The sequence below is a fragment of the Podarcis vaucheri genome, assembly GCF_965113315.1.
Source record: "Podarcis vaucheri genome assembly, chromosome: Z".
Classification (NCBI taxonomy): Eukaryota; Metazoa; Chordata; class Lepidosauria; order Squamata; family Lacertidae; genus Podarcis; species Podarcis vaucheri.
The window spans coordinates 31,346,327-31,356,725 of NC_138758.1; positions in this window are offsets into that span (position 1 = coordinate 31,346,327).

Genomic DNA, 10,399 nt, shown 5'->3' on the forward strand with positions numbered 1-10,399 from the left:
CATCCCAAGAGGGTCCTGTCCCTTCCATTGCTGCAGCCTCAGGTTTCAAGAGACCCCAAAGATCATGTCTGACCCTCTCTGCAGCATAAAAAAGACTGCTCACCTGTGTTCGTCCCACCATCTCCCTGCTTGCAAAAGGGACACTTTCCCCCCTGTTCACTTACCGTATCGTCCACTCCAATTCTGGAAACTTCTACCTCCTGACTCTGGGATTGTCTTTTGCTGACTACCCAAAGCTTAGGGTTGGGTCTCTCCCCTCTGTGTCTGGCAGAGAGTGTTATATATTAATATTAACTGCAGTTCTCACTCAGGGCCACCTGTATGCAAATGAAGGATTGAGAACTGTCGCTCACTGATTGGTTAGTTAGTTGGGAGTTGTTAGTGTTATAAGTTACTTAGTATTATATAAAGCAGCCAGCTAGGCTGCTGTGAGTGTGTCTCCAGGAGCAGTTCTAACTGCTGTAATAAAGAGCTGTGAATCTATCAGAGCTGTGTCCTTCATCCATCTTTCCCTCTATTTAACACTGGCGATGAGGATGGGATAGGATGAAACAAGACACAGCCAGAGAGGAACTGCTAAGCTAAACATTCAAGAGCTGAGATATCGCCGAGGCTAGCGTCCATTCCTCACCATTCAACCAGCACCAGGAAAGCATAGCATCGCTACTGCCTCTACCCCCGTATTCGCCAGCAACCGAGTCCTGGCAGTCTTATCTCACTCATTTCAAATCCTACCTTGAGGCAAACGCTTTCACCAATTTGACGGACAATCGGAAGAGAGCTCTTTTCCTCACCGTCTGCGGCTCAGAAGTTTTTGAGACAGCCAGGGCTCTCGTGGCTCTGCTTGTGATGCAGGGACCTTGGGACACACTTACTGAGAAATTCAAGGGACACTACGCACCCAAGGTGTCCAGAATCGCTGCCCGTCACACAGTCCATCATCAAATCCAAACTGAGGGGGAGACAATCAGTGAGTTCTTATCAGCCCTCAGGAAGGCTGCATACCACTGTGAATTCTGGGACTTGGACGATGCCCTGCTGGATCAAATCGTGTGCGGTGTGAGGGATGAGAAACTACAGCGCCGTTTCCTCACCAAGTCTGATCTCACTGTCAAACAGGCCATCGAGGAAGCTCAAGCTGTGGAGACAGCGAAACATTCAACAGCAGAGATCCGCAAGGCCAACAGCCCAACAGTTCCAAAGAAGCCAACCTCAGTTCACCATGGAGAGATAAGCAAATCCAAGGGCTGCTCAGATGAAGAGGATGACGTTTGCTGCATCAAGCAGAAATGTGGAAAGGTCAAACGGTGAACGACGGACCAGCCAGACTGTGGGTTGCGGTGGCAACCACCCTCGGTCCAAATGCGGTTTCAAGGACACCATCTGTCGGTGTTGTTTGCATAAGGGTCATATTACAATGGTTTGTTGCTTGTCTACTCCAGCAGATATGCTACCGGCACCAGGAAACAAAAAGGCAAGGTATGCTAACAAGGACTGCCATGCTGTCACCAACTGTTGTTGCTCAGCCGAGCTGATAGTTGGCCAGACTGACGGGTCTGAACACTGAAAAATTTATGTCACCGTGACTATTGAGGGCAAAACATGCAACATGGAAGTTGACACAGGCTCTGCCATGTCAATCGTCTCTTGGAGTACCATCAAAAGGTTGATTCCCAAATTATCTAAGAAACAACTGGACTCCACCTACCTGCATTTGAGGGATTATCAGGGAAATAACATTCCAGTTGTAGGTGTGGGCAAGTTCAAAGTGACCTTCAAGGACTTTTTGGGACCACTGAAGTTAGTCATGGTAGATGGGAATCGGCCCAGCCTACTGGGACTGGACTGGTTTGTGTCCCAGGGTTGGAAATCACAAGCATCCAAAGTGTTTCACAATCAGAAATAGATGCCGTCGTCACAGAGTTTTCGGAAGAATTCAATGGAACCTTGGGACAGTATGTGGGGTTGCCCATATCCTTTAACCTCGATCCGCTAATCACACCCATCAGAGTCAAGCCTCGACGCGTACCATTTGCGCTCAAGCCTAAGGTGGATGAACAACTAGACAAGCTGATTGCACAGGGGGTCCTGGAACCCGTAGACAAAGCTAAGTGGGAGACTCCCATCATGACACCCTTCAAGCCTGACAGGTCAGTAAGCATCTGTGCTGACTATAAGTGCACGATAAACAAGGTGCTCCAACACCATGCATACCCTGTCCCTGTCATCCAACACTTACTACACTCACTGGGAAAGGGCAAGGTTTTTGCGAAACTCGACCTTGCTCAGGAATACCAACAGCTGCCTGTAGATGACGCCACTGCCAAGGCACAGACAATCATCACTCACCATGGGGCCTTCCGTTGTCTCGGCTGCAGTTTGGAGTCAGCGTAGCACCAGGAATTTTCCAGTGCTTAATGGAGCGGCTCCTACAGGGTCTGCCTGGCGTTGTACCCTACTTCAGTGATGTGCTCGTCTCAGTGGGAACAATACAACAGGTTTTTGATCAGCTGCGGGCTGTCCTGACCAGGTTCCAAGAAGCAGGTCTCAAAGTAAAGAGGGGGAAATGCCAGATTGCTGTACCACAAATCGAGTTCCTGGGATACCTGGTTAACAGCTCCAGCATTCACCCCATGGAAGCAAAGGTCAAAGCTATACAACAGGTTCCCGAACCACAAAACAAGGACTTGTAGGCCTTTTTAGGTCTATTGAACTTCTATAACATGTTCCTGCCACACAAAGCGACCAGTGCTGAGCCACTCCATCGGGCCCTGGCAGCTTGGCTACCTCTCCAGTGATACCTCGGCATTCTGGACCCGTATACATCCAGCCTACCTGAAGGATTGCGCAGTATTATGTACCTGTACTTCTAATCAAACCTGTGGCTAGCTTATATGGTATATGGTTGTAACAATTAAGGATTTGGGGGGGAGGGGTGCTATGTATTAAGATTAACTGCAGTTCTCACTCAGGGCCACCAGTATGCAAATGAAGGATTGAGAACTGTCGCTCACTGATTGGTTAGCTAGTTGGGAGTTGTTACTGTTATAAGTTACTTAGTATTATATAAAGCAGCCAGCTAGGCTGCAGTGTGTCAGACTCCAGGAGCAGTTCTAACTGCTGTAATAAAGAGCTGTGAATCTAACAGAGCTGTGTCCTTCGTCCATCTTTCCCACTATTTAACAGAGAGTCAGACTTGTTGGTGGCTTTCTTGAGGGTTTGATGACTCTGCCTTTTTTTCACAAGGGCACATTCCTAGGTGATTTCCTGGCCAGGAATAATGCTGTCTGCTTAAAAAAATCTAGCCACTTCACTGAATCCAGAGATTTTAGGGGAGTCTTGCTCTCCAACTTATAACAGTACTTTTATTTCCACTACAGTTGCTTGTCAATATGGGGGAGACCCTGAGTGATAGTAGCTGAACAGGTCTGCAAAACTTGCGTAACCCACCAAGCTGCACATCTACCAGCACTGTGCTATGGCTTACTAGAGCAGAGGAGGAATCTAGTTTGCATTTCTACTTGAACCCCAAGTTCCACCACCCTGGTGCAAAAGACAGACACTAAATCCTTTTCAAGTGATCATTTCTTGCTTGCTTGCATTTTTATCCCACCTTTTTTTGTCCAAGGAGCTCAAGGCAGAGTTATTCCCCTCTTCATTTAATCTCAACAACAGCCCCGAAGTAGGTTAGGCTGGAGGGCAGAGACTGGCCTCCAGGGTTACCCAGTGAACTTCATGGCTGAGTGGGGATTTGAACTTTGGCCTCTCCCAGGCCGCAGGTCCCAGTTCAACACTCTAGCCACCACTGGCTCTCACCTGGTGCTCTGTGGAAGGTTTAAACCTGGAAGGAACGATGCAGCCACAAGTCCACCACTGGCCTTTGCATGCTAAGACTTCAAGCCTGAATCTAAGAAGACACCTGCACCAGACATTTCAAACACCATGATACCACTTTAAACAGTCATGGCTTCCCCCACAGAATCCTGGGAAATGGAGTGTGCTAAGGATGCTGAGAGTTGTTAGAAGGCCAATTTTCTCCTCCCAGGGTTACAATTCCCTGCGGAGAGGGATTGATTGCTAAACCAGTCTGAAGATTATAGTTCTGGGAGCAGAATAGGGGGTTCTTTTGTCTTTAGCTGCTTAGGCTTGAATGTGAGGAATCCCAGGTTCAAATCCCAGCTAGGAGGCTCACTGCTTCTCAATTATTCTTTTATTTTTTTATTTTTTAAAAAAGTTTATTCAAATTTATACAAATCAAAAATAGAAAAAAACCAGTACCATAATATACCGTATTTTCGCTCTATTAGGTGCACCGGACGATTAGATGCACCTAGTTTTTAGGGGAGGAAAACAAGAAATAAGAAAGCAACGCAAAGCATCCTGAGCAAAGAGGGACCGTTCCTCCATCTTCGCTCAGGAGGCTTTGCGGGGCTATCCCTGAAGCCAGGAGAGCAAGCAGGATCGGTGCGCACGAATCCCTCTTGCCCTCCTGGGTTCAGCGAAAGCAAGCCTACTGGCTTTCCTCCCGCAAGAGCTGCACGCTCTTTAAAGGGAGCGCAGCTCTTGGGGGCTTTTCTGGGAGGTGGGGGAAGGGACAGAGCCGCGCGCTCTGTCCCTTCCCCCACCTCCCGTAAAAGCCAGGCATAGCCGCATGAGGCCTCCGCAGGGCAGTGGGATGAAGGCTCCCTGCTGTCCTGCGGAGGCTTCGCGCGGCTAAACCAGAAGCTAGAACAGCCAGTGGGATCACAGCGCAGCGATCCCGCTGGCTGTCCTGGCTTCTTGCTTGGCTGCACAAAGCCTCCCCAGCCCGGGAGAGGCTGCGCACGGCTATCCCATGAGCCAAGCCAGCGGGATCGATCCCCGCTCACTGTCCTAGCTTCTTGTTTAGCTGCACGCAGCCTCTACCGGGCAAAGAGAGCCTTCATCCCCTGCCCAGGAGAGGCTGCACGCGGCTAAGGCTCCCCCAAGAGCGCATGGAGAGTGCGTGTGGCTCTTGGGGGCTTTTCCCCGAGGAGGGCAGCCCTTCTCCCTCCTCAGGGAAAAGCCTCCAAGAGCTGCACACATGCTCTACGCGGCTCTTTAAAGGGAGCGCGGCTCTTGGGGAAGCCATAGCCGCGCGCAGCCTCCTGCCTGCATTCGCTCCATAAGATGCACACACATTTCCCTTTACTTTTTAGGAGGGGAAAAGTGCGTCTTATAGAGCGAAAAATACGGTAAACCACATAAATGCACATTCACAACTCAGATTAGAGGCATATGTCCTGTCAGCTGATGCAGGAGTGCCAACTTGAATAAAATATTGGGGTGGCCCAGGTAAGCAATGCCCCCACATAACTGATCACATGACACGGCACATACACATCATTTGAATGACAATTGCCATCAACTTTGGGGTGGGGCAGGCTGAAGATACCTTGGCACCTATGAGTTGGCTGCTATAAGTTAATGTGCGTATATTGAAAGAAGAAGAAGCAAATCTTAATCTTCCTTTGGATCCTTCTCTTAGCTGAAAAATAAATTCCAGCTAACAGATGCCGAGAAAATATTGCATATGATTGTCATAGGCCTGATATTTAGATACTACTCAAAATTCCACAAGCATCTGAAATGTTAGCTAATGCGAATAGGCTTTGAAAGAGGATTCAGGAATTTTCATGAGAAGGCTGTCAATGGCTGGTAGCCATAATGACCATGCTCTGGGTCCATGGTCAGAGTTAGTGATGCTTCTGAATGCCAATTGCTGAAAGCCACAGGAGTAGGCGAGTTGCTCTCAGGCTCAGGTCCTGCTTCAGGTTTCCCTCTGGGGCATCCAGTTGGCTGAACAAGATGCTGGACTAGGTGGGCCCCTCCTGGCCTGACCCAACAGGTTCTTCTGATGTTCTTATGCAATGATGCCAACAGTAACCAGCTATTCACATATTAAAGAACAGATACAGTGGTACCTCAGGTTAAGAACTTAATTCGTTCTGGATGTCTGTTCTTAACCTGAAACCGTTCTTAACCTGAAGCATCACTTTAGCTAATGGGGCCTCCCGCTGCCGCCATGCCGCCACCGCACAATTTCTGTTCTCATCCTGATACAAAGTTCTTAATACGAGGTACTATTTCTAGGTTAGCGGAGTCTGTAACCTGAAGCGTCTGTAACCTGAAGCGTCTGTAACCTGAAGCGTCTGTAACCGAAGGTACCACTGTACAATCATATAACAGATTTGAGCTGAACTGGTCAGGGTTCATTCAATTTACTGAGTGTTGCAAAATCAAACCACATGCATGTATTGCCTCACAACTTAATTGCCTCTGCAAGGTCACTGTGACAATAATATCAAACCAAAGACCAGCCCAGGACAGTTTTCCATCTGAGGCAAAGGACATGATTGCGTCCCCAACACATTCCAGGTCCAGATGCTGCCCAGGCAGGCAACTGAACCTTGCCTGAACACTGGTAATGGGATCATTGCCTTCTTCCCTGGCACCTGAGAGCAGCAGGGTCACTTACAGGGCACAGGGTTTACGGGGCACATGACAAATTCATCTCTGTCCTCTGGTATCATGACTCCCTGCCCCACAACATCTGACACTCTGGCTAATCTTAATTGTCTGTATATGTGGAGGAGGCAAGCAGGAGAAGTAAAGTTAACCCTGCACTCTCCACACCCTGCCCAACGTGCCCATGCATGAAATGGTTTTTCTCGATCCGTTTTAGCCAGTGGTGAACTAGTGGCTATAGTTTAAGACCAGGACTGCAAGACCAGGGTTTGAATCCCCCACTCAGCCATGGGACTCTCATCCTATCTTACCTCACAGGGCTGTTACGAGGATGAAATGGGGACAAGGATAACTACGTACGCCATCTTTAGCTTCTTGGGGAGGGGAGGTGGGATGCAAATGCAATACACCGATAAATACCGTAAATAGTTGTCTCTGCAAATTCTGCTTGATCATTCTTCCTTCCTTATTTTTTTATGCAAATTGATAATTTAGATTATGCCAGGGAGATTATTCTTTTTAACCACCAGAGGGTGCCCTACTACTACAGCCTTTGTTGTTGTTTTTTAAATAGCATTTATTAAAGTTTTAAGTTTACAAAAAGGCAAAAGAAAAAACACCAAATTGAACAATAACAAAACCAACACATCACGATAAAAAACAGAAAGATAATAACAATTAAAAACAGAAGAAAAAAGAAAAAACACCAACAAAAAACAAATTGAACCTTCCCATAACTTATCTTTCATTTGCTTGTTTCCCTGACCTCCTCACACCTCCCTTTTTTGTATTCCAAGTCAATTATCCATTTCAGCAAATCCTTTCCCTCTCTTCAAAATTTTTATCCTGAAAATTTATCTTAATCTTGATATAAGTTTACTTTCCCTCTTTTCACCAATTAACAGTCTATTTTTCTTAAACCTTTGATACATTTTTCCTAAAATCACCTAGATTCATTCCAACATCATTCTAACATTCATTAATCCTACTACTACAGCCTTTGAGGGATAGATGCGTGTGACTGGGAAATAGATCTAGAGACAGATGTTCACCTCTAACTAAACAGGGGTTAGTTTTTTTAAAAGGTTTGCAACATAAAATACTTGTGAACAGAGGCAATTGCAAGGATGTCTATGCAACAGCAGAGCAATGTAGTAGAGATACAGCTTTTAAAAAAAATCAGTCAGCTAATTAAAAGAGAATGCACATATTAATCAGATAGCAGTTTTGTTAAAAATAAAAATAAAAAATTCTATTCAAGTTCTTCTTAAATACTATAATTGTTAGGCACTAAGTCAGAAGAAAAAAGCAAGCAGTGGTTGGGACATGATACAGTGGCACAAGACTGTGCCGGTGTGGTGCTGTGGTTAGAATGTTGGACTAGGTCCTGAGAGAGACTAAGGTTCAAATCCTCCCACTCAAGCCATGAAGCTCATTGAGTGTGACTTTGTGGGGCAGTCACTCTCAACCTAAACTACTTCACACTCAAGTTAATTGTGCACAAGATGTGATTGCACTGCATTGCAATTGTACTGTGGTACCTCGGGTTACATACGCTTCAGGTTACAGACTCCACTAACCCAGAAATAGTATCTCGGGTTAAGAACTTTGATTCAGGATGAGAACAGAAACCACGCGGCGGCAGCAGGAGGCCCCATTAACTAAAGTGGTGCTTCAGGTTAAGAACAGTTTCAGGTTAAGAACATACCTTCAGAACAAATTAAGTTCTTAACACGAGGTACCATTGTAATTGGTATTTGTCAATTTGATATACATTTCCTTGTATTATTCATATATTGTTGTTATAGTCATGTGTCTTTCAGCACTTTTTGTGGTTGTTCTGTATAGAATCGTGCCCTTAGACATGATTTTTTTTCGGGACAGCAGAAGTTACATCTGGTTGGGATTGCTGCAATTCAGCAGTGCTATTGTGCCTCTCTGAGATCTTGCTCAGCTCTTGCAAAGTATCCTGTTTGGCTTGTGTCCACCCTGTCAGCCTCCAAGGCCCATAAGCAGTAAATTCAAACTCACTTTCAGAAAGAGGATATTCATGTCAACCAGTTTACTTCCTCTTTCCTCAGCTGGAAAAAAAAAAAGAATCTTATAAATTTGTAAACAAAGGAGTTTTGTCTGAAGTTCTACCTTGGCAGATGGTTCCAAGTACTTGCAATTCCAGGGAAGACATAACAGTCAAAGCTTTGGCATGAAAAGCTGTTAGGTTTTGGATAATTATTTTGTGGTTACAATAACCATGCATACAATGCTTTTAGGAATAGGAAATGAGCATGAATGGGAAGACTACTGAACTGAGACAACCCATATATTTTATTCCAGAGAATTCTTAGTGCTAAGCCAGTGGTTCCCAAATTCTTTTGGGCCTCTGCCCCCTTGGTTCTATAAATTCATCCCCAGTTTCTGTCCCCCAACCCCAACCCCCCAGATTACCAGATTATGAAAAGCATTCTTCAGAATGGCAGTTTGAACAACCTATTAAGGAAGGCAATAACACAATAAGATTGAAAACAGTAACAATTCATTGCACATTTATTCAAAATCCAATATTTTTGTTGTTGTTTAATTACCATATTTTTCCGTGTATGACACCCCCATGTATTAGACGCCCCCTATTTTTGGGGACTCCGAATTAAGAAAACACCCCTCAGCACTACAGGTGTAAAAGACGAGCCCCAATTTTAAACCTTTTTTTTTTTTGTAAAAAAACCCCCAGTCTTATAAACGGAAAAATACGGTAATGCAACAAAATTTATGGCCTTGATCCTGTGATATCAGCTCTTCAAAATCTGATAGTCACCTGAGATGTTCTGAATGCAGAACAGGGGCTCTGCCACAGCAAGCACAGTCCAGAACATGCAGCTATTTTTCTTTTTAGTGTGTTGTACTCTGGCATAGTGAATTAACTTTAGCAGCACCCAGACTCATCTCCACCCTTCGTCCCTTAGACTGGGAAAAATCCTGTGTAGGCCTATGTTGGGAGTCCTGACAGGGAGCTGTACAAAATTAAGTTAAGTTGCCAAGCAGCATTGTGCAGCCTGGATTCAACAGTGTTTGATGCAAGCATTAATCTCTTTTTAGCCTGTTGTTATTGCAACTGTTTGACGTCTTAAATTATTGTTGTTAATTTTTCTGGTTGATATTGTTTTATCTTTTTTGTGAAATGTTTTGAGAGCCCCCCCCCTTTTTTTACAGTTAACTAGTTATCGGTATATAGATTTTATGAAACAAAACAAAACAAATGAAAACAATAAAGAGTTGACAGTCAACACTTCGGCCTTCAATAAAGGCCTCCCTCTTAAGGGAGTTATTTTAACTTAAAAGTTTCTTGGATTTCCCACCTTCTTGGTTGGATCAATCTGTACGTAACCTATAACAAAAAGGGAGGGAAAGGTTATCAGCATTTTATTTTGGTTGCTTGTTTTGTTGTTAAAATAAAACCGGGGGTGGAGTGGGTGGGATACTTGCCGTTGTGTATATTTCCACACAGAACAGTGGGGTAGGGAAATGACTCTAGCTGATTTTGAAGCTGCAATAATTACAGAGAATAGTGAACTGAGATGGAAAGAACCAAGAGAGCTGAGTTTAGCAGGGCCTGAGTGAAGCAAACAGTCTGTGATCTCCAAAACTTCTCATTTTATAATGCACACTGCTTCCCTATGCCAGGGACATACAAAGTGTGTCTCCAACAGAAACAGCAAGAAAGATGGGCCAGATATCTGAGGCCATCTGCAGCAGCCCAGAGTTAAAAGCCTCCACACAGAGAAAACATTTCCGTCCAACCAAAGCCCAACTGAAACAATTGGTGAATGGGCCAGCTGTTGATGAAGGGTTTTGTCTTTTTGCAGATAAAGTTGCTTGCTATGCTTAATAATAGCCTCAGCGCCTAGGGCTTGCCGAT